We start from the raw sequence: 24,705 nt of genomic DNA on the forward strand, positions 1-24,705 counted from the left end.
TCCTCTGGAATGGTGGATGAAGCATGAAGGGACATATGAATCTTTAGAGCATCTAGCATGTAAGTATCTTGTGACGCCAGCTACAACAGTACCTGGAGAACATCTGTTCTCACTTTCAGGTAACATGAACAAGAAGCGGGAGGCTTTATCTCCTGTAAATGTGAACAAATGTTTGTCTGAGCAGTTGGCTGAACAAGAAGTAGGACTGATTGGACTTGTAGGTTCTAAAGTTTTACATTGTTTTATTTTTAAATGCAGTTATTTTTGTACATAATTCTACATTTGTAAGTTCAATTTTTATTGCACTACAGTTCTTGTATAAGGTGAGTTGAAAAATACTATTTCTTTTGTTTTTTACAGGGCAAATATTTGTAATAAAAATAAAATGAGCACTGTACACTCTGTATTCTGTGTTATAACTGAAATAAATATATTTGAAAAAAATATTTGAAAAATCTAGAAAACATCCAAAAATACTTAAATAAACGGTATCCTATTATTGTTTAATAGTGCTATTAATCGCTATTAATTTTTAATCTCTTGACAGCCCTAGTTTAAACATTAGTCCCACTTTATAAATTTATAGAAGCGGTTCTTGGAACATCTTCTTTCTTTAGTTGATACAGAATCCAGAAAAAAGCCACTCCCAGTTTATCTCAGTCTGATTGTTCTCAGTCCAAACTAACAGTTGGAATAAAAAACTTTAATGTAGATGACTTATAATAAAGCCACATATCAGGTTCTTTGCTAATAAAATGGACATTTGTGGGTATATGTCCTTGGTTTATACAAGCAAAAACTACGTATCATCTGGCATAAGGTTTAGATTGCAAACTCTCTGAGGCAAGGACTGTGCCTCTCCATCTTCTATGAAGCATGTAGGACATCTCAGGTAGGGTTGCCAATCCTACAGGTTTCTCTGAGAGTCTCCCAGAATTGGGCTTTATCTCCTGGAAGCTACTGAAGCCAAACTGGGAGATTTGAAGCCACTAAAAGTCTGGCGGGGCTAAGACAGGCTCCCTGCTTGCCCTGGCCTTGCACCGCTTCCAGAAACGACTGGCGCATTCCTGCAGTTCCTGAAGGAAGTCCAAGGAGTGTCTCCACATACTGCTCCCCATCCCGAGCACTGACTCCGTAGCTCCCATTGGCTGGGAGCTGTGGGGGTGGTGCCTGCAAGAGCCACCTGAGGTAAGCGCCTCCCGGCCGGAGCCTGAACCCATTATCCCCTCCTGTACCGCACCCCCTGCACTAGTCCTGAACCCCCTCCTGCACCCCACTCCCTGCACTAGTCCTGAGCATCCTCCAGCACCCAAACTCCCTCCCAGAGCCAGCACCCCTCCTGCATCCCAATCCCCTGCCCCAGCCCAGAACCCCCTCCTGCACCCAAACTCCCTCCCGGAGCCTGCACCCCACACATCCTCCTGTACCCCAACCCCCTGCCGCCGCCCAGTGAAAGTGAGTGAGGGTGTGGTAGAGCCAGCAGTGGAGGGAGAGGGGATGGAATGGATGGGGTGAGGCCTCGTAGAAGGGGCGGGGACAGATGCGGTGGGTAGAGCAAGGATGTTTGGGTTTGTGTGATTAGACAGTTGGCAACCCTATCCCCTAGGATGGCACGGAAGAATGGTTTTTTGTTTTTTGGTTTTTTTTTTGGAGGGATGGGGCAGGAGAACCTGGGTCAGCCTATACAGGGATCAGAGAGGGAGCACTCTCCAGCCTTACTCTGCCCCCAGCCACCGCTTCACTCTGCCTGCAGCCACAGTTCTGCTGTCATTCCCTCTCCATCCTTAGAACAACTCCTTTTCATAGCCCCAGCTCCACCCCCATGACCAGTTTAACTCCCAGCTCTGCCTCCAGTCCAAGCTCCTCTGCTGAGTCAACCGTACAGTAATGGAGGGGGGACACAGACAGATTCATTTACTGGTAAGGGGGACAGTGCAGTAGGTAAAGTTGGGCACCACTGGTTTAGCAGGACAAGGACATATGTAATAACTGGCAGGTCTCTGACCAATTTTCTGTGGGAGAAGCCATTATAAATAGTTGCAGGCAGAATCTCTAAACTCATGAAGTTTTGTATTCCCCTACTTGTGTTGTTACTGCAAAGGGGAGAGAGGAATTTTAACAGAGTTCTACTTTGTAAGCAAATGTAGAACTGGCTTTTATCAAGGTCCTCTTCCCCCTCAATCCCAAAAGAAAATGGGGTGATTTTTACACAGTATGTTTCACAGAAAAACTATACTTTTTTTTGTAATCCTGTTTGCGTATAGTTTGGAAACTTTGTTGGTTTCTGATGTTGGGCTTTTCCATAATAACACTTTAGTTATAATCAAAATAATTTAAAAGTTCAAGCAAGGGAAGGCATATAAAGTAACAGTGAGAAGGGAACATTCTTTCATAATGGGAAAAACCTAGTGCTAGATGGAAAAGGGGATAATGTCAGTGGTATTTAGAGGGGTGAAAGGTTGACTCTTTCTAAACCAATGACATTTTAGGTCTGCATTTAAGCACAGGATCTATTCATATCATCAGTTTAAGCTAACAATTTAAATTCATATTAGCCAACATAAATATTGTGCTTTTACTGTCTCTTCTGGTAATAATCACAAGAAGCTCAAAAATCAAATTAAACAGAATCACGAATCAGGTCTATGGTAAATCCCTAGAGGGATTCCAAAAAGATTACTCTCAAGCAGGAACTCTTTTTAATTTATAAGAAATAATATCTAGCAAAAGCAAACAGCCAAATAAAGAGAGAAACTGGCAGAGCAGCATGGGAAGTCAGAAATATCTTGGGCTATTTCTAAGCATCCCTCAAGAGTTTTAGAGCTAGGAATAACATGCATGTAGTCTGCTGGAACTAAGGAAGGGATCCCTGGAACCATTCTAAAAAGTTACAGCATTTTAATTTGAAATAATTCAATGCAGTAAAATAAATATTATTTTCCATCTCATTGGGATTTCTGAATATAAAGTAAGATTGATTAGAATCATTGAATGTTGTGCACCGGTAGCCAGATTGCTGTAACCTAAGCTGAGTGGCTGCAGTATCATGCCCACAGATTAAGGATCAAGGTGGTCCCAGATTAGTACCTCTGCTGTTAATTAAATGTCTATGGAAAGAACATTGCTATTAGACAGAAAAGATGATGGGTCAGTACAAAGGAGAGGGGTCCAGATTGTAAAATACATTTAAAAAAAACAAGTAATATAAAGAATATATATGAAGAGAGTACACAAGAACTTCCTATTAAATGCCATTAGTCTTGTGCTGCAAAGAGCAGGAGACGCATTAAAGAGCCACTTGGGCCTGCGAGCTTCAGTCTGAGTATCACTGGTCTAAAACAACATATCCATACATGGGAGTCATTCTGTTAAGCAGACATGGGCAACCTTAAAGCAATATTTAAAAATTATTTTTCTTTTTGTTTTTTTACCAGGAATACTTTATGAATTATTTTCAAATATAATTACTCTCACTATTTTGCCACATGCAGTTTGATGTTTTGTTTTTTGTGGGTAGCAGGGTGGGTTACATTTGTGAAAGAGTAGAGGGCTTTGTTTGTAATGATGGATCACAAGCCTTTTTTATTTCTTTAAGTATAAATGTAAAAAAAGCCAACCCTCGCCCCAAAACCGTACTAGAATAAAAATATAAAACACACCTTAAGATTCTCTAAAGTGATTCCTTGCTTTGGGTTTCCCAGTATGTTTTCTTTCTACGTCTGCCTCCTAGTTGTAAGCTCTTTATGGTATGGAATGTGTGAAAGTTTTGTACAACGCAAACATATTATTGAATAACAAACAAAAATGTTTAACTTTTACTTAGAAAATATTTTCAAGTAGTAATGTTCTAGATCTCAAAACAGCAATGTAACCAGCTCCAGGAAAGCAGCACTCTTCTTAGCTCTGAAGTTGAGGTTCTTAAAACCCTAATTTAAATAATTGAAACACAGGTGCTGGTTAGATCTTTCGCTGCAACAGTGTCGTCTTGGTCTATTTCCAAGAATGTCTTGCCACTTGAATCAGATGTTGAGTAAGTTATGTGCAGTAGACTCACAACATTTTAGCTGCTGCATGAAAATGGTGTGGAGAGCACACCTCTGATCATGTAAAAGCAACAAAAAAATCCTGTGGCACCTTATAGACTAACAGATGTTTTGGAGCATGAGCTTTCATGGGTGAATACCACTTTGCCAGATGCATGTAGTGATATTCACCCACGAAAGCTCATGCTCCAAAACATCTTGTTAGTCTATAAAATACCACAGGATTCTTTGCTGCTTTTACAGATCCAGACTAACATGGCTACCCCTCTGATACTTGACACATCTGATCATACGAAACTACTCTTTCATTCGAGGTCCTGAATTTTGCCCTGAGTTTTTTGGGTTTTAATTTACCCAAAATTTAAAACCAAAACTCAGTGAAAGTCAGTGGTTGTTGTCTGGGTCAAGTAGAAACTATGCAAATCTACTAAATTTTTCATGATTTTAATCAGAAAGCAAATTATACAGATTCACCGAAGTTTAGCTTAGGTTCACCAAAGTTTCAGCTGCTTTTGGGCTTTGATTTGAAAGTTTTCCACAGTTCTAACTGGGAACTTTTCATGCTCTTTCATGGAACTGCAAGCTTTTGTGGACTCTTTCTTCAATGGAAAATTCTAATTACTAACTTTAATTTCAAAACACAGTACATTATTATTAAGAACTGGAAAAATCTTTGCTTGGTCTTAAAAACCAGGTCTTAACGTGGTAAAAGATTGATCAGACATACTCACCACCTTAAGAGTCTGACATAGGTTGGATTGTAAGAAATGCCTCTAACTATTTGAATGGACATGGAATTATTTTCAAAGTAATTTTAATATTTTTTTTTGTTTTAAACAACTTTTTTGGTTAATTTTACAGTGATAAATTAACAAAAAAGTTTTTGAAATAATTTGCTGTACAGTAACTTTGAAAATCAAGGCCTTTGCTTCCAGTTAGTGAAATGCAGCTCCTGTATCTTAATTTGTCAGCAGAAGTTCTTGTTTGGAGAATAATTAAAATTGGTTTGAACCAAGAGAGACTAGCATGGACAGGTATTTTGAAACACTGTTTTGGAAATACAGTGTTACTGTACATTTGTAGTTAGTAAACATTTTGTTTAGCCATCCGAGGCATTTATAACTATTCACTGCAGTTTACCCTTAAGGGAAGGAGCAAGTATGTATAAAGAACAACTGTTATATATTCCGAGATGTGTGAAAATGCACTGTACTACCAACAGTGTTACAACCATGCTAGCAGAAAAAGTGCTACGGAGAGGGGTAATCTCTGTAGCATGGTTCTAGTAGTGATTCTTTAAAAATAAACTTGCCACAGTGCATTCTGAAAGGTTACTAGGTACAACTCTATTTGGAATACTGCTGCAGCTAGCTAGCTCTGCTCCTGTGTTGACAGAGTGTAGAAGCCATTCAGGCAAACCCTGGGTCTATTCCTTTTCCCACAACAGGTGACTACAACCAGTGGAAGCAGATTTGTGGGGGAACCCAGGGGTCCCTCAGCACTGGCAGATGCAGCTACTGGATGACTACTACATCATGTTCATGGTGGCTCTTTCCCCTCTCCTGTAAAGCAGGAATTGGTGGTACAGTGAGTGCTTAGATATGTTCCATAGTAGTGACTGGGTCACATTTGGCGATGCTTACTGGTAAAATTACTGAAGTTTAAAGGTGACCTGCAAAGTTAAAATAAAGATAATGGGGACACTGGTTAGAATCTGTACAGTGGAGTTAGTTGTGGTGAAATCTTTTCAGGGAGAGATGTGGGAGAACCTGCATAGGCTCATGGGAAGTCTTCACTACAATACGCTGCTCCCTGTAGAGAGTAATTTTCAGCAAACACTGCTGTGTGGATCGATTTTCTCTTGTGTCAGAAATATCAAAATTGGCACCTACCATTACATGACTTACCACACACACCACACAGGGTTTCTGTAAGACTAGGTATCATGGGTTGTGCTAATTTGAAAGGTAAAGAGCTTGGAGATAACAAAGGTTTACACTGTGTGTACCCAGGAAACTGAAAGATTGCCTTTTGGTATGTTGCATCGAGAGTCTGGCAGAGACTGTAAGAACACTGCAGGTGGAAGGGATACCTTTCCCTACTTGCAGATATATTCCAAAGTAGAGTGGGTTGTTCTGGAACTGAAACCTGAGTTGAATGGATTAGTTTTAAAGCTTTTAAACCTTTCTCTTCGCCCTCCCATCATCCCCAAGTCCTGATGCGACTGAAAAGTTTAATTTTTGATGCTATTCTTCTGGTACAATAGAAGTTATTTTCTCTGACAACTTGTCACACTCAGACTATTTTTAAAGCATTTCTCAATAATGAGTTAGTTACTAATAGCACAGCAACTGTGTAGGCAAACGCAGCAGCTATTTGTCATTCAGCAATAGGATCACTGTAGTTGGAAATAGGAAAGACCAATTAAAGTATGCTCTCTCATAAGTATTGGACATTAGCGTCTGTTTATATATTAAGATGGAATTTAAGCCAAGATGACATTGTCAAGGATTCCAAGCATCAGGATCTACCTTTACTTGCTGGATTGCTTTGGGCAAGCCACTTCCCAGAAAGTGCCATGATTTCCCTATATGTACAATGGGGATAAGTTGCTATTTACAGGTGACTTGAGACTTAATCAGTGAATATTTTTGAAGCACTCTGTGGTAGTGTAAGCTGATTGGGTTCTTGTTGGAAAATATAGAAACCAAATTGTTAACTTTTCTGTCAGGTTTTAAGAAATGAATTGGTAAGTGCAGAATGGAGTCTGTGCCTGGCAGTTCTGGTAGATTAGATACCTTAATATAAACCTGAGAAGCTCCAGTTCTTGGAAGACTGATTCAGTAGAAACAATTCTTGGCCTTTAATAGTGTACCAAGGCAACACTACTGACAGTAACAAAATTTGAGATGATGGCGTTTTGAAGCATTACCTCATCTTATTGGTATGTCTCAATATATCAGGCCTTCCCAATGTTGTATTTAGGCTCAAGTTGTGCTGTAAGATGATGCTAATCCTTGAAGAGGATATTTTTGAAAAATAGTTACTCTAGAGAACAAAATCTGTTTGTAAGAGTATCTACTGAATAATTGCAGAATATTTGGGTCTGGGGCTCTCTGGTAGTAAGGATTTCAGTGAGATTTCTCATGTACGTAAGTTAAACTTGCATAAATATTTACAAGAGAGTCTTTAGTTACTGTTTGTTTTATGGCGGTAAATTTCACTAGTTAAATATGCCCTTTAATTAGAAAACTGGTGCCTTTCATTTTCATTGCACGTTCCCTTGTTCTTTTTTTTTATCAGAGGGGGTAAATCATAGAAATAGAGGGCTGGAAGGGACATAAAGTGGTTCTCTAGTCCATCCCCCTGTGCTGAATTAAATCTATTAAATTAAGTATATTAACTATATCTAGACCAACCCTGACAGGTGTTTGTCTAACCCGATCTTAAAAACCTCCAGTGACTGGGATTCCACAGCTTCCCTATGTAATCTATTTCAGTGCTTAACTATCCTTATAGTTAGAAAGTTTGTCCTAATATCCAGTCTAAATCTCCCTTGCTGCAAACTAAGCTAAAGGGTGTGCCTGGTTGACTTTCTCTCCACCAGTTGCTATTTCATCTCCATATAAAATATTTTTCAGTCAATATTTCATTATATAAGGCACAATCCAACTCCCACTGAAGTCAAGGGGAGTCAGGGTTTTCTTAATAGCCTCTTGTTGAAGGACTTTGACTTTATTTAAGACAATGACAAAGTGTCCTAGCCTCTATTTTCCAGAAGATGGGAATGGGCGACAGGGTGGATCACTTGATGATTGCCTGATCGGTTCATTCCCTCTGAAGCACCTGGCTTTGACCAATGTAAGAAGACAGGATACTGAGTTAGATGGATCATTGGTCTAACCCAGTATGGCTATTCTTATGTACAACCACTTTTATCCACTATTTTTGACGCAATCAAAGAATCCTGGCAAATTAGAGGCACCATTTTTCATTTACTGAAGCTGTGTAGATTTGTCCCAGTTTTATCCTGTTCCCCTAGACGTTGTATAACTCTGCTTTTAATTCTAGTTTTAGCTGGCGTGTCTGGTACAGAAGCAAGGCCTACTGCTCTGTAATCCAAGGTTTTTTTTAAAGATACTTAAAACATTTGCTACTCTCTAGTTCTCCAGCATAGAGGCTGATTTTAATGAAAGCTAGCATTTTCTTATTGCCAAAAAGCCAGTAGGTGAACACTTCAACCTCCCTGGACATTCTATAACAGATTTAAAAGTAACTATTCTTGAACAAACAAAGTCAGAAACAGACTTCAAAGAGAAACAGCAGAACTAAAATTAATTTGCAAATTTAACACCATTAATTTGGGCTTGAATAGGAACTGGGAGTGTCTGGCTCATTGCAAAAACAGCTTTGCCTCTCCTGGAATTGACACCTCCTCATCTATTATTGGGAGTGGACTACATCCACCCTGATCCAACTGGCCCTGTCAACACTGATTCTCTACTTGTGAAGTACTCCCTTCTCTTCATGTTTCATTGTGTAATGCCTGCATCTGTAACTTTCACTCCATGCATCTGAAGAGTGAGGTTTTTTACCCACGAAAGCTTATGCCCAAATAAATCTTAGTCTTTAAAGTGCCACTGGACTCCTTGTTGTTTTTATATAATACTGTTCACCAAAGAATATCGAAACGTTAAAAACATTCATTCATTATGCTTCATTAGTCCCATGGTGTAGCTGTTATGCCTCTTTTACAGATAGATAAAAGGAGGCACATAGCAGTAAAGAGTAACACAGTGAGACAGTGGAAGCTACCGTCATGACTTCTATCCAGTAGAGACCGTGGTTCTTCATGTGTGGTTTTGTTTTAATCTTAGCTGCTGTCTCTTTCATTCGAAACTGCCTCCTTCTCTTATGTCATTCAATATTTTTATTCCTTTAAAACGATACGCCCTTTGTTGGATAAAGTTCTTCACTGAGTAAATCCATATATAAAAAGTGAATTATTTTAGACTATATGTACGTGGACTTCAGGAGGAGTCCATGTCAGTTGTCTTTCTGTTGCCTAGAAGTCTCTTGGAGCCAAGATGATACATTGCTGCAGCTCATGTTCTAGCTGGCACCTAGGAGAGAGAAGGGAGGTGTTTGGGCATTTAGTTAATGAAATTCAAATGGGTGCTTTTGTTGCTGCTTTTCCCATTTTCTTTGCTGCTTCATGTTTTCACTATCTAATCTATCAATCCTTGTAGGTTTTAGTCCAAATCCTCAGCTGGCGTAGACTGACCTTGCTACATCAGAGTCACTTGAGCTATGCTGATTTACATCAGCTGAGGGTCTGGCTCTCAATCCCCTCCTTACTGCTCATAAACAAAATGCTTTTCAGTTGAATCCCTCCTCCCGTTTAGTTCTGTTTCTCTCCCCCCAACTCAGCTGTCAGAACCATCTAGTTGCTTAGCAACATCTTCCCCCTCTTTTCCTTGCTGCTGTGGTGCGTCTCCTTTTCGTGTTTCAGTACTGATGGAGAGGGCCTTTTCCTTGCCATGAACTAGTTAATACTTTATAGAACCTCACTATGTATGGTCACTGCTGTTTGGTGAGATGTGACCATGTTAATTGGATCTGAATGCACGGGGAACTTTCTACCAAATACTTACCAGACTTGCTGTTCACATTTCTAGATTTCTCTAATTAATAGACCTTGCAGATTGTTCATGGGAAATAAAAAGTTGAATTTCTTTTATCAGTGTCCATAGTTTAAAGTAAGGCTAACATTTTGGGGGGTTTCAAACCCCAAGGTAGATCTATATAAAAATTTCCTTATGTCTTTCAATTATTTGCTTAGTTCCTGGCAGAAGAGAGCATGCAGGAATAACATAACTAGGAGGGAGACAGAGTCCTCTGGCACTTTATAGACTAACAGACATATTGGAGCATAAGCTTTTGTGGGTGACATGCATCTGACGAAGTGGGTATTCACCCACGAAAGCTTGTGTTCCAATACATCTGTTAGTCTATAAGGTGCCACAGAACTGTCGCTTTTTACAGATCCAGACTAACACGGCTACCCCTCTGATACATAACCAGGAGGATTATACTTTGGATATCTGTATGTTTCTTAGTAGAGTTACTTGGCTGAGGAATAGATATAATCATTGTGAATAAGCTTACATTTCAGAAATTAATAGATTCAAGTGTATCCATGAACTTAATCCAGTTCTAACAAGTTATACTTCTGCTGTCTGGAGATCACTCTGTTTTTACAGAAGTAAAATTCAAGGTAAAATCAAATCCCTTATGGCAAATCAAAAGGGAAATTACCTTGCAAATGACATGTTCATGACTCTCACCTTCTAGTAGTTAGAGAGGTTTGAGCTGATCTTCAATATTTTCAGAATGCCCAGCTTGCATATATAAGCCCCTACTCCTGCCAAGAGCTTTGAATGGGTGAATTTGTGAGTTTTCAGGGAGCTCATTGCAGGATCATTGTCATTGCAGCTGTTCAATGCTTCGGAAGCTCTTCTGTGAAAACTATGGTGGCTATTTCTTACATAGAAAAGAAAAGTTTCTACATATGGAAGAATAGAATAATGTAATAAAGGCTATGTATTACAATAGCAGGTACTATATTTTCAGTTAGAAGTATAACATAACCCCCCCCGCCCACAAAAAACATATGGTGTCTCTTTGAAACTTCAACCTGCAGACTTGTTTCTGTTGTGACATCCTGAAAAATTAGCTTACTATCCCAGTAGTTAACCTTCTCTCTAACACTTTGAGAAAATTTTGTCTCAATGACCCAAGAAGTTAAATGTAATTAATGGGATTCTATAAAGTTCTGTCCCTGATGTCCCTTCTTGTCATACTATAGTATGAAAAGGGGAAAGTTGAAAAGCCTGTTGAGAGTTTGTGTTCAGTATTGAATTTTCCCCAGTTGTTCCTCAGTCAGCCCTTACAGAGAAATAGAAAGATCATATTCTTCCTTGCCCTCCTTTTATCCTAAAGTATTAATGTTGGAGGCCCTAGATTTACCTTCTAGAGTTTCTAACATCCTGTAATGAAGTGTTTGATTTATGAGCACAAAAAGTGTGTATTGAACTACAATATATGGTGAAACAATATTTGTATATTTTGGCTATGTTCATAGACATATAACATTTTAATTTTGAAAAATGTGATTCAAGACATAAGTAGCAAGAAACATCCATGCAGAAAATGCCTGTTGTTAGTTTATCTTCTGTATGGTATTGTATGTATAGTTCCAGACCTGATTACATTTTAATAGTGAAATATACACCCGTGTAACAAGGTGATTAAAATATAAACTCTCTGCTGCTGTACACTAATTCAAATGCACTAAATGTACATATAGTATGTGGTTGAAAAATACAGAATATTGACAATGATATTGACTGAAGAATTAATTTGCTAGGGTGTTTCATTTTTTCTTTAGAGTAGACTGATTTCCATTATGCTATATTTATCAGTTGTCTGGAGTTGTGCAGTTTATAGCAACTATAAATGATGCCATCAGTTGCAGTTATATTGTTCTGCTGAAACTGACAGAAGTTAAATGCAATTGCTATAAATTGGACTCAGTTTGTAGGTTACTACTTTAAATAAAACCGAATTAGCTCCCAGGTTATGCCATCCTTATTCAGTCGTAATCATCATCATTCAGCCATTTGTGATGAAGAACACACAATCTTTGTAAGCTATTGTACAGCACTAATTTATACCTGGGGGAATGTGGCTGCCCTGTTTAGAAGCCATTTTGTGTGGTGCACTTGCATTTAAAAAAAATGGTCTTTTTATAGATTAGTAGCGTGAGCAGTTATACAGTATTATAAGCAGGAAAGCAGAGAGAAGCACATTAGAAGGGGCGCAATGCTGCTGATTTAATTGCTTTGCTTCAGTTTTTAGTAAAAAAACTATCAAATCATTTTTGTCTGCAGGGAGGATTGCTGTATATCAGGGACAGGTGAATTATGTTTTGCTATGACAGTTCTTCTCTTGTAAACAAGCAATCAGGCAGCTGGGTGCTCTAGCTTTTTTCTGAGCAGCTTAGTGAAATGTTCCTAACTGCTGAGAAGCACAGCTATCTTCCTCTTGAAGAGAGAGGGGCTAGAAAATTGAACTTGAGATCTAGGACCTGAGTTGGTGAAATGTGCTGAATGTGAACTTCACAGCTGGGAGATCCCGGGTGATTGTGGAAATCACTGTAAAAACAGAAGTGAGCTTCAGGTAAAGTACAAACTTTTCTCCTTTTCTAGATTGCACTTAGTGTCAGCCACATACCTTGGAAAAGAGAGGTTCACTGTACGTTTCACTTATTGCAGTTCTGTCATCCTGGAAATATTTTGCTTCTTGTGAGCTTTCTAAGGACTCTTCAGTGTTAATGTTTAGTAAAGTGCTGGGATTCAAAGTTCTCTGACTTCTTTATTTAAACTCTCAGCTCTGATTTATTTTAAATCAAGAGTTAGTATTGCTTTACTAATACAATAAAATCTTATCTAAGAGAGCCTGCCTGTTGCTTAAATTCATAAATTATATTTTTGTAACCTTACAAGAAATCCTCCTCAGACTTGAAATTTAAAGGGGGAGAGAAGTTATAAATATATTGCAGGGCTTGCTCCTAAGAAAACAACTGCACTTTTTCACGTGTGAAAAGCTAACTGCAGGAGTAAAGGGCCAATATATCTGACATTTTACAGCTGTTTGCTGCCTATGTTTTACGGTTGGATGCATCTGCTTTGACATTTCAATGTCACACACAGTCTCAGACTCATAGACCCCGATCCTGCAAGATGTTTCATGTGGTCTGAGCCCATACAGAACCCCATTATTAAATTCAGTGGAACTCCCAGTGGGCACAGGGTTGGAGCCGTACACTATTCAGTCAGAAAAGCTTCTGTAATTAATTCTTGTAGGACATAGCCAGGGGGATCAGCAATAATAATGCACATTGAGTTAGTGAACAAGGATCAAAGCTTTAAATGAAAACCTACCATTTCTTGAAAATCTTATCAGCGTGCCAGGAAATGTACATTTTGAGGTAGACCCAGAAGGAAGGTATTGGTGTGACATATAGCACTGCGTAGAGCTTATATTACAGTACACACAGCACTGCCAAAGCAACAACTTCTGTGTTGTTTCAGCTGTGAATCTGAACAATACGAGGAAAAAGAAAACATTTTTATTTTAGTACCAAAACCAGGTCAGATAATTTTAGTGATTTTATTATTATTTTTACTTCTATTATGGATAACATGAAGGGGGGCCTCATTGTACTTTAGTGCTATGCAAATGTATTAGACATAGCTCCTCCCCTGAAGAGCTTACACAGTGGTGGCTGTGCTGGAAAAGGGAGAATATTTATTTAGTATTTGTTGTAATAAAATCATTCTAACAGAAGTTTTTATTACTGGCAGAATGGAACCTGAGTCAAAATCACTAATATGGGGCCAGATTCACCAGTGCCAACCAGTTAGAATGGCTGATCTGTGTTGCTGGCGTGATACAAAGCAGCTAGAGTATACTAGTGAATGCAGCCCATTGTTTGGTAGTAAACAGATTTAAAACAGTGGAGTACATGAAATTTCCACATTCTCACTTTGCATATATTCCCAGAATTGTTGTGCTTCCTTTTCACTCCTTGCATCTAAGTGTTCGTTTCATAATATTCTGAGTATGACAAAGGCAGAAGACTGTCACAGGGACAGGACAGTTAGATATCCAGCTGTCATTGAAAGCCAATGGGAGTTGCATGTCTTACTTCCATTTGTGCCTTTGAAAATCTTCTCAAACTTTTCTTACTCATCTTTTCCCTGGGTTTCAGGGCTGAGGTAGAAATAAGAATTCAGAGCTTGGATATGGATCCAGCATGAAGGTTTTCTCTTCAGCTGACCACTGTATTCTGTTTTTGTGAATTAAACAGTCACGTAAATTTTAATATTAATCAGTTCTGCCTTTTCTGCATAGTTGGGGGAACAGTTGCATGCACCATACAGTATATAGGGTTGTCCTCCATCTCCCAATATAAAATTTTGGAAAACTAGCTGGCTGCAAAGATTATGTCAGCCAGTCACTTTTTCCCAGTAAGGAGGTTTTAGCAGCACTGTTGATTCTCTGGAAGGTCCCATCTTATTTCAACTGCTTCTTACTGTATTAGCAGTTTGAACTTATTGAAATTATTTAGTACAAATTTTCTCTCTTGGCTGGTGTTTCAGTGGAGTGCATGTTTTTTTTCTGCTTCACGTGCTTCGTCCTCAAATGAATCTGTAGACTTTCTAGATGGTCCATCCATTCCATTTATGTTTTTTTCCGTGTGGCTTCTTGCCAGGGGTGTGCTGATGCAGAGTGCAAACAAATCATACAAGATTTCGGCTGGATGCCCCATTAGATTCATGACTTCCTCACAATTAAAACTGATTTACTCTCGTCTGTGATTTTGGAATTCTGGCATGACATATCCATCCTGGCTGACATTAGCCCTCCCACTCCTCTTGTACTACTACACCTCCCTTTAGAGGAGCTATGCTTGATATTCCTTGATGACACATAGGAACATTATGGCAGGAATTAAATATAGCTCACTAAAAGTTTCTAAACATTTCTTGGTCTTCGTATGTTGTGTGCTCTCTTTCTCTCACATGTAAATGTGTTGCATATTCTCACTCTTTAACTCTCACTGCTATGTCTTTATATTAGAAATGGCAAGGTCAAAGAAATGTCTTGCACTTGGAGTACAAAGTGATGAGGTTTGTGAGGGTCTTAGTACTTGGGGGAGTTCATTCCACAGTCTCAGACCAATCCAGTAGAAGGTTCTGTCTCCCACACAGACAAGTTGAGAGTTCAGCTGTGCCAGAGAAGCATAGTTGTCAACTATGCTCTTTGTCCTGGAGCTTTAGATGACCTTTTAGATATTCTGGGCCCAGAGTGAAGATAAGGACTTGAGACCTCGAACTTGATTCAGAATTCTGCAGGGAGCCCATGTAGAGAGTGGAAGACAGGTCTAATATGTTCACAGTAGCCTGTGTTGCTGAGGAGACATGCTGCAGTATTCGAAACTAGTTAAAGTTTCCCAAGTGCTGAAAGCTTCATTCCCAGGTACATTGCATTGCTATAATCCAGCCAAATGGTGACAAAGGCATGAATAACCAAGGCAAGACAAAGTCTACCGGGATGGAACAGATTCTCCTAGCCAACCAGACCTGGTAGAAAGCATTACTTCTGACTGTTGCAAAGTGAGAGCTCAGCATCAGTGAGGAATCCAAGAATACTCCTAAACTATGTACTAAACTGGCTGTAAACTCCTCAAAATACTTTCCTCTGCCCACCAGCATCACCTCATTTTTTGCTCAGGTTCAGCTAAACAAAGGGCCATCTTGGTGGTAGTGAGGAAAGATAGGTAGGACTATGTATCATCTGCATATTGCTGGCACTTGAATCCATGTCATCTGGCCAGTTCACCTAGTGATTGCGTAGATGTTGAAAAGGACCAGAGTGAGAATTGACCCTGGTCAGTTGGTCAAGTGGTTGCATGTAGATGTTGAAAAGGACCCTGGTGAAAATTGAACCCACAAATGAGGGGCTAGTGGTAGCGATGCAGTTTCCAACAGTACTCTTTGGGTGCATCTCTCCAGGAAGGACTCAAACCATGTTAGTGCATTAAACTGGACTCCTGCCACCTCTCTCAGGTGAGGCAGCAGTATATCATGGTCAGCAGTGTTGAATACTGTGGAGAGCTTCAGGAGGATGAGAATAGATGTCTGTTCTCTATCCATTGACAGGAGATCATCTATCAGTGCCACTGAAGTGGTTTCCATTCCGTGTCCTGAGTCTAGATTGAGCCAGATCTAGAATTTTAGTTTCTGTTGTATGAGCTTGTAGGTTGACCTTTTGCTAGCTTCTCTGTGAGCTTGCTCAGGAGTGGGAAGTTTGTCATTGGTGGTAATTGGCTCGGACTGAAGTATCCAGGGTGGGTTTTGTCAGGGTTTGTTGGACTATTGCTCGTTTGAAGGAGGAAAGGAAGATTCCTTCTCTGAGTGACATTGGCTGTTTCAGTCAGGAGTGGTGCCAGCTGTTCATGACTCTTTCACGCTCCAGGAAGAGCATGGGCTGGATTCACAAGTCTTGGCTCAAAACTCTTAGGATGCGTGATGAGTGAGTGTACTGACTGCAGGCAGGCTGTTGCTTGATTGATAAAGGCAGAGTGGATCCTTGCTGTTTGAGAAGCATTCCCAAATGTGAATGATAGCTCTTCACAGAGCTTGGTGCTATAGGCATTCAGGATGAATGAAGCGGGCAGCCACCCTGGATAACTGCTTATGGAGGGATTTGGCAACCTCAGTAAAGGTGGTCAGGAAGGTCCTCTTGACCCTTAATACAGTCTCAGCATAGGCTTTGAGGAATTTGTTTTATCCTGTCTGAATCAGCCATTGTTTTCTGCTATCAGTGTTCAAGTTTCCATCCCTCTCTATTTATCCAACCTAGGGTATCAGAAAACCAAGGAGATCTGTGTTGGCAGTGGGAAGAAAGGGGCCATTTGGGGGCCAGTGTTTCAATGGGCAAGGCTAGTTTAGAATAGTAATGATTCACTAGGTCTCCAACTCCTCATCCTGTGGATGGATTGCTGTTGTCTGTCATTTAACAGGCTTTGTAACTTGTTGGAGTCATCGAGGGAGCTGTAGCAAGAGCAGATCTCCTCACAAACTAGGATGAACCAACAAACAATTTTCTGAGTGTTAGCCAGGGCCTGTCTCTATAGCCTTAATTTTGTCAGTCCAGAGAGAAGGGATTTCTGGTTCCCCAGATATCTCACCAAGAAGAGAGCCCCATTAAATTGCTGTCTGCTTATACCCGGAAGAGCAACATCAGAGGGGCATATGGCAGGAAAGTGTTGCCTCTCTGACACATTTACAGCAGGTCGCCTGTTATCCTGCCCCTGTTCTTCTCTCCTGACTGCTTATGCACAGCTGAATTGTTTTGTTTTAGTTTTAACTTAAGTAGAGCATTACAGCAGTTCTTGGTGTAACTCTTATTATCACAGATGTGTAGGAGGCAGCCTTGGGGCAACCTGCGACTCGATATTGCTGCTCAGCAATGCTGCAGAGAGGAACAGCTCCATTTTTATTTGCAGCTGCCCCCTCATTCCCGTGTTCTGACTGGTTGGTATCTTGCATTGTATTGTGACACTCATTAGGGAGCATGAAGCTGTTCCCAGGTGAGTCCTGAAAACAGTGTAACTACAGAACAGATGTACATGGGCTTGGATTGCAAAGCCAATGAGAGGGACTAAAGGCCATTCCCAAGACAAGGTGAAATGATGCTGAACAAAGGATGGTGGTAGGGACTGAGTTGGGAGGTTAGTTAATTTTTGTTTCTGTAATCTCTGGGTAATTTGAATATTGGGGTAACTGGCAAGTCTGTTTCTGTATTCACTTACTTTAAAAGCTTTTTGGGGCACCCAAAGGGCTAGATGGGCCTGGGGAGGTGGTACTGTTTTATTGTAGAGCAGTAAAAGTCCAAATAGGTAAGTGGGGCCAGAGGAAGAAGAGAAACCTGATCCTGGAAATCTGTAATAAAAATAATTCCATTTAGAAACTGTTAATTTAACTTTTAAATACCATTATTTGGCTTTTTAAGTCCATAGGAACTATTTTACATGGCACAAGGGTGTTTGGAAACTATTTTAAACTTGCCATAATTTGGTAATGAAAGGACTCAAATTGTGATCACAATGAGACACTTCAGATGGTGCTGCAGTGTTGATTAGTGCACGCCTTGGGTGCCTTGGAGGCACTGTACTAGAGTGATTTAACATGTGGGGTATGTTCAGACAGTTGCGGCTAGGAGACGTTTAATTTTTCTTGGCACCCGAAACCATAGATCAGTTGATATATATGAGCTATGCAAGTCTGTCTGGCAATTTTTATTTCATCTTATTGATTTTATTTGTTCTGTACACATAGTATCTAGACGAATGACATAGATTAAATGCAAACAGATGTTAAATAGAATTATCTGCAATAGGCTACATAAACAACCTTCTTCCTTATACTGGCTGCATCTAACCCTAAAGAACCCTCTTATGGTCTTTAGATAAGAAATGTCTGGCCAAAAATGTTTTCTTGCATTGCTCTTCGATGGTCGATAAAGTCATACTCTGTTATTTAGAAGGAATGTGCCGCCGTGGCAAAAGACTCTCCATAGTGTGCCCTGCATCTGAGAGTACATCTAGGAACTGTTAGAAAAAGCAATTCATATGGTGATCTCAGCCATCATTGTGGTACGTGGAAAAGAGGGTGACCAACTGCATTTCAAGGAAATAAAAAAAAAACTGCATGGGGGACAAAATACAGTATAACCAGGGGTGGCCAACCTGAGCATGAGAAGGAGCCAGAATTTACCAATGTACATTGCCAAAGACCCACGGTAATACATCAGCAGCCCTGCATCAGCTCCTCGCTCCCAGTGCCTCTTGCCCACTGGCTGCTGATCAGCGCCTCCCCCTTCCTCCCCGCACCTCCCAATCAGCTGTTTCGTGGCATACAGGAGGCTCTGGGTGGGAGGGGAGGGGGCAAGGACACAGCAGGCTCAGGGGAGAGTCGAGAAGGGGTGGAATGGGGGCAGGGCCTATGGCAGAGCCAGGGGTTGAGCAGTGAACACCCTCGGCACATTGGAAAGTTGACGCCGTAGCTCCAGCCCTGGAGTCGGTGCCTGTACAAGGAGCCGCATATTAAATTCTGAATAGCTGCATGTGGCTCCAGAGCCACAGGTTGGCCACCCCTGGTATAACGATTATTTTAAAAGAACAAACCTCAGTCACGCTGTAAAATTGTACCATGTACATTGGAGTATATAGTGCTTTGCATGATTACTGATGAAATGTGGGAAAAAGTGTGCCCTGTTTTAATTTGATAGGGACATATGATGGTTAGTTTCTCACCCTAATGAAAAGAGAAACAATCCCTAAAGTAATTCGCTCCAAGGCAAAGCAGGGCTTCAGAGGTTAGAACCAACACCTTGAATTGAGTCTGAAAGCAGATGAAAAGCCAGCATGCAGTTTGTAGAGCACGGTTACAATGGAGCCAGATGGGCGAAGAGTTGTTCTGTCACAACCTTGATGTTAATCTTCCCCCAAAATTTGTTTCTATAGTTAATGGACTTTTCTTAGTGACACTGTTGAGATTACTGCACAGTTCAGTCTTGTTTTCAGGTTAAGCCAAATGAATGACAGACAGTGTGACTGGGCATAACAATTATTTCTTTTCCTGAATACGCTGATCATTTCATCTCAAAATAATAATCCACGTTATGACTGCACTAAAAAAATCTGGAAGGCTCTCTTTAAGCACTGAGCTGAAGTTACACTTTTTTTTTCTCCTGTAGGGTGGAAAGGTTTCTTGTAACTTTGAAATAATGTGAGGAGATACCACATAATGTTTACACATATAAGCTAAGTACCAGGTAGCAGAGAGAGAGCTTCGGAAAATAAGTTCTACTGAATTGTTGGTTTGATTAAAGATGAGTGACCTTTAGAAGCATGCCTTAGAAAAACGTTATCAGCTATAAATGGCCCACGCCCTCTATTTGCTATTAGTATTAGCAAGAGCTTTTGGTGTAATATAATGTGTGTGTTTTGCTTTATCTTGCTGGCCTAAGCAGGTTACACAAGCTAGTAGCTACTGTAGATACTGTGTGCTTCCAACAGTCCTTTGGAGTCAAGTAACAAAACAAGAATCTTTCTTCCATGAAACTGTTCTGTGGTGGGGTGGAAGGTGTCTTGGTAACCGGCTACCTCTGACACAGAAATTCTCGAAGGTTTTTTTCATAGCAGGTGAAGATGTCCCCAAGAGTTTCATGATTCCATAAAATCCTGTGAGAGCTACAGCAATTGCTTATGTGGAAAAGAACTGATAGGAAGATATTTAATGTATTTTAGTTTCTTTTCGTGCAGTTTAGATTGACAAAGGCGCCAAATACCCTGATTGAAAGAGGAAAAAAAGGAAAGAAATGTCCAGTCCTTTTGAAAGTCTGGAAGTATAAACACCTCTTACATGATACAGATACACCATACCAAATGCAATGATTGTAAGGAGGAATGGGAAGTATGGGTGAAATATACTGTTGTCATATTCTAGTTTCTCTCTGAGTACTGCTAAAGCATCATATTTCCAGTTTGCATAGACCAAACTAAATTTACTGTTGTATCACCAATTCATCATCCTGTAAGATCTTCACCGTCTTCCAATTCCTTGATGTATTAATTTTCTGGGAATTAAAAAAATTTTTTTTCAAGAGAGAATGCCCTGTAAAAGCCATGTCATGTTAAAAAAAAAAAAAAAAATCTGCTCTGACTTTAGGTAAGCGATTGACTGACTGACTTTCTTTCAGTCATTTTGTTACATTTCAACCCCATCCAGCACTTGGCTACTGTGTAAATAGTTAAAATAAAACAATAATAGCTTTTTTATTGTGTTTGGTTTTTTTTTTTTTTTTTGCAAACTGCCAGAATCATTGGTCTTATGATCTATTTTCATGCTCATGAATTTTGAGGTTTTTTGGCTTGTGAGTCTTAAATTTGCAAATAGTAGGATTATCATGACATAGGTAGAGGAAGATCCTCCTCTCAATCGTATCTTATCGTGGACATAATAAAATCTTGATAGAGGAAATCATTAGTACATATGGTATATTTAGTGGACTAAATAAGGCAAAAATGTTCCCTTGACATAATATCATAGTTGCAGCCAACATACTTTATATTCAGAAATTATTATATGTAGCTTAATGTATCGAAAATATGTACTGAGGAAATGTTTCATCTCATTCACAATAAACAATGGGACAAACCATTTTGCCCATAAAGACAGTATAATGGGCCTCCATGGGGCAATGGTACCAGCTGCATCAAGTAATATAACAAATAACACAGAGGTACTAATTAGGAGCACTAAATCAAGCCAGTTCACTCCCTGCTAACAAAATTTAGCTGGCCTGCTTGTGTATTTTGTTTCTTTTTTCTCCTTAACTTTAAGATCACAATGTTCTTGAGATGTGTTTTACACTGAGCATAGTTTCGCTGACAGGGTAAATGCAAAGTGCCTTTCCAACAATCTCCCACCATACTGGGGATGATTTTTAATACAATCTTAGCAAAATCCTATTAAACTGTATTTTCCTTTCACATTATTGCTGATAATATTTGTACGGTAAAGTTTTCTCCTTTGTATAATTGGCTAGATCATCCTTCCAGAGTCATCTAGCATTGCTACAATATGGTGTTTGCAATAGGATAGTGAAATGTGGCAATAAACATAGGAATATAGCATCATGGAAGCAACCAGATTTCATAGAGGAAGAAGATGCTTCATTTCATGGCTATTAATATGAACAAGGCAAGCGTATTCTGGTTCTGCATTCAAAGGGAAAAGAACACCATTATTCACTTTGACTTTTCTTTGTCCCTTTGTGTTGCTGCTTATGTCATAGAATGGATTTTCTTTAAATATATTGTACAGAATACTTGTTTAATGGTTTATTTTAACAGACTAATTTAAATGCACAACGGATCATAGTGTGTTTTTAAGACACAATGTAGGAAGTGGAATAAATGCCTGCCACCTATATGATTATATTGTAACATCTTTTTCTGCTTATTTAGCAGATAAATTGATTAATTTCAGCATTGTTTTATATTGCCTTCTAACAGTGTGAATTTGAACAGTTTGTAAAGGGAGGCAGGGAGTAAAGTCCAGGTATTACCTGCCCACCCTAGGGGCACCCATCTATCCCAGTTCCTAGGGCTCAGGGCATAACCTCACACTCTAGGGCACACACCTTACCCTGTTCCTCAGGTTCAAGGTGTAACCCTGTTAATTTAGGCACCTACCCTTACCCTTCTGTGAGCTTAAGGTGTAACCTTACACTCTGTGGGTTTGCGGGGTCATTTACCCATGAAAGAGCCTTACACAATAATAGTCTTAACATCTATTTATTAACAATCACCAAAATGGAGTTGACATGCTTAAGCATACAATGTTCCCTGCTCCCAATAAGACAGACAAACTTTTCCCTGCTGGCCAGTCAGGATCAGGTCATCCAGAGGCTCCAACTTCTGCACAATATAGTTGACAGGGTGTTGAGGTCTGGCAGCTCTGATCTTGGGGCTGTGTCCTGGAGTTGGTGCCAAAGAACTTCCTTTTGGACTCCAGTTTATATAGTGAAACTAGATTCCTGCTTAGCTATACCTTAACCAATCATTTTACTAAAGTATCCCAGCCAATGGGAGCTGCAAAGCCAGCGCTCTGGGCAGCGGCAGCGTGTAGAGCTGTCTGGTCACGCCTCCACCTAGCAGCTGAGCGAGGGGGATGTTGCCACTTCCAGGGAGCCCCCAGGTAAGCACCGCTCAGAGCCTACCTCACCTCATCCCGTGTCCCAGCCCCTGCCTCCTTCCACACCCACTCTGCTGCAGGGGGGCGTGGTGGCCCAAGACTGCCCCAGCAGCTGCTTGAGCCGCCCCTGAGCCAGGTGCACTGACCGCTGCAGAAGTCATGGAAGTCACAGAAAGTCACGGAATCCCTTTTGATAACATGTTGTTTGTAGTCAATGAGCCCTTCACCATCCATGATCTTATTGCTGACAAGGCACTTCACCTGATCTACCTTGCAGCAATTTGTCTGACTGACATCGCAGGCCCGGTTCTCCATCTCTCTTCTCCCAAGGATACTCTAGTAACCACAGGTTTAGAACTATGAAATCCAAATCTGGAGGCAGGATAGCCATTCTGTTCTTGTACAGACTCAGCTATTGGAAAATCTCACCCTTTGGCTCTGTCATAAGGGAGAGTAGTGGTTTTCAAACTGTGGTCGTGACCCAGTACTGGGTCGTGGAATGTAAGGCACTCAGTCGTGGCAGCTCTGGTCAGCACTGCCGACCGGGCTATTAAAAGTCTCGGTGGCGGTGTGGCCCCGCTGTGGCAGGCTAATTCATACCTGTTCTGACACTGCACTGCGCCCTGGAAGCAGCCAGCAGCAGATCCGGCTCCTAGGCAGGGGCGCCACAGGGCTCCGCGCTGACCGTACCCCAAGCAGCAGCTCCACACTCCCATTGACCAGGAGCTGCACGGAGAGCTTGTGCACCTCTGCCTAGGAGCCAGACCTGCTAATGTATGGGTTTGAAGCTATTCATCTAAAATAACATTCTGACACTTATGTTATTAGGGCACACTAATTGCTTATAACAATGTGTATCTGCATTACTTTCACTTTGTTATAGGAATTTAAGATCAGTTAAGATGATTTAAATAAAATTGCTGCATCTTCATTTCTGTGGTTGTTCTTATTTAAATACTTACAATGTATATGAATGGAATTAACGTGGTGCTTTTTTGCATACTAACTGGTAATATCGAAATGTTGTTTAATGAGCTGACTGATAAAATCAGAGCTTGAAAAATCGCCTCAGGCACTTGCCCAAGGTACATAGGAAGCTTTTCCAGGCAATAGTTTTTAAAAGGAAGTTTAGATTTTGTAAGTTTCCAGTCCTCGTGGGAGCAAAGAAAATATTTTGCATAAGGAAGATTAACTGAGGATGTGCTGTCTTCCTTAGTCCACAGACTGACAACTCCAGTGCTTCTGCTGCTCAAAGCTTTCCTGGGATACTGCAAAGTGAAAATTTGAACAGTCTTGTCATTTTCACGGCCACTATTTAGAAAACTGTTTAGCATGGGGATCTGGTCTATTTCATTCTACTGCTGCTTGGGAAAGCTGTGAGCTATAGCAAAGATGGGTATTAGAGCTGTATTGGAGAGGGAACCTAAAACTGAAAGCTAGGTGATATTGTACAGTAGTGGAAATTATCTCTCTTGTAGCAACCGGAAAATGAGGGAAGGTTATAGTTGCATTTCTTCTGAACAGTGGGTCCCTATCTCCGTCTATAGCTAGTACATTAGTTCTCCGGCTACTAAGAGTCTGGTAAAATTTCCTATCCTATGAGAGAGTGGATGGGAGTAAGAGGAGAACAAATTGATTTAATAAGTTAGAAGTCTGTTGGAGGGGGCCTTTTGGGGAGTGTGATGATGCTGTTCTGGTGGGACCCAACTGAGTGCCAGTTCAGGACAAATCGCTTAAACCAGGGCAGTTACAGCCCAAGGCTGGGATTTTTCCACCTCTAAGGCAAACCAAGCCAGACCAAGAGGACTTTGATTTCAGCCCACTGGCTAACCACAAGTCACACAAGCAATTCCCTTAGACACTTCAGTTTCCCAATATCACCACCAGTGCCACTTGTCCTGGGGATGAATGATTATGAAAACCAACACCCCAATAAAGGAAAAAGGTTCTCTCAATCCCAAAGAATCAAGCCCCAGACCCAGGTAAATATACAAATCAGATCTTACCCACAAATCATGCTGTTGCCAATCCTTTAGAATCTAAAATCTGAAGGTTTATTCATAAAAGGAAAAAGATATAGATGAGAGCTAGAATTGGTTAAATGGAATCAATTACATACAGTAATGGCAAAGTTCTTAGTGCAGGCTTGTAGCAGTGATGGAGTAAACTGCAGGTTCAAATCAAGTCTCTGGAGTACATCCCCCGCTGGGATGAGTCATTCAGTCCTTTGTTCAGAGCTTCAGTTTGTAGCAAAGTCCCTCCAGAGG

The 24,705-nt window shown here is 40.4% G+C and overlaps 1 protein-coding gene across 2 annotated transcripts in view; it reads left to right on the top strand.

Moving 5' to 3' along the window:
* C7H1orf21 (chromosome 7 C1orf21 homolog) overlaps positions 1-24,705 on the top strand; it is a 213,804-nt gene that overhangs the window by 39,766 nt on the left and 149,333 nt on the right. Inside the window, exon 1 of one of the 2 annotated variants that reach the window (XM_050961481.1) lies at positions 12,149-12,284. The exons of the other annotated variant lie outside the window; for it this stretch is intronic. The gene's annotated coding sequence lies outside the window, so the exon portion shown is untranslated. Of the gene's footprint in view, positions 1-12,148; positions 12,285-24,705 lie in introns of those variants that run through there. 2 annotated transcript variants of the gene reach the window in all.

The sequence above is a fragment of the Gopherus flavomarginatus genome, chromosome 7 (assembly GCF_025201925.1).
Source record: "Gopherus flavomarginatus isolate rGopFla2 chromosome 7, rGopFla2.mat.asm, whole genome shotgun sequence".
Taxonomy (NCBI): domain Eukaryota; kingdom Metazoa; phylum Chordata; order Testudines; family Testudinidae; genus Gopherus; species Gopherus flavomarginatus.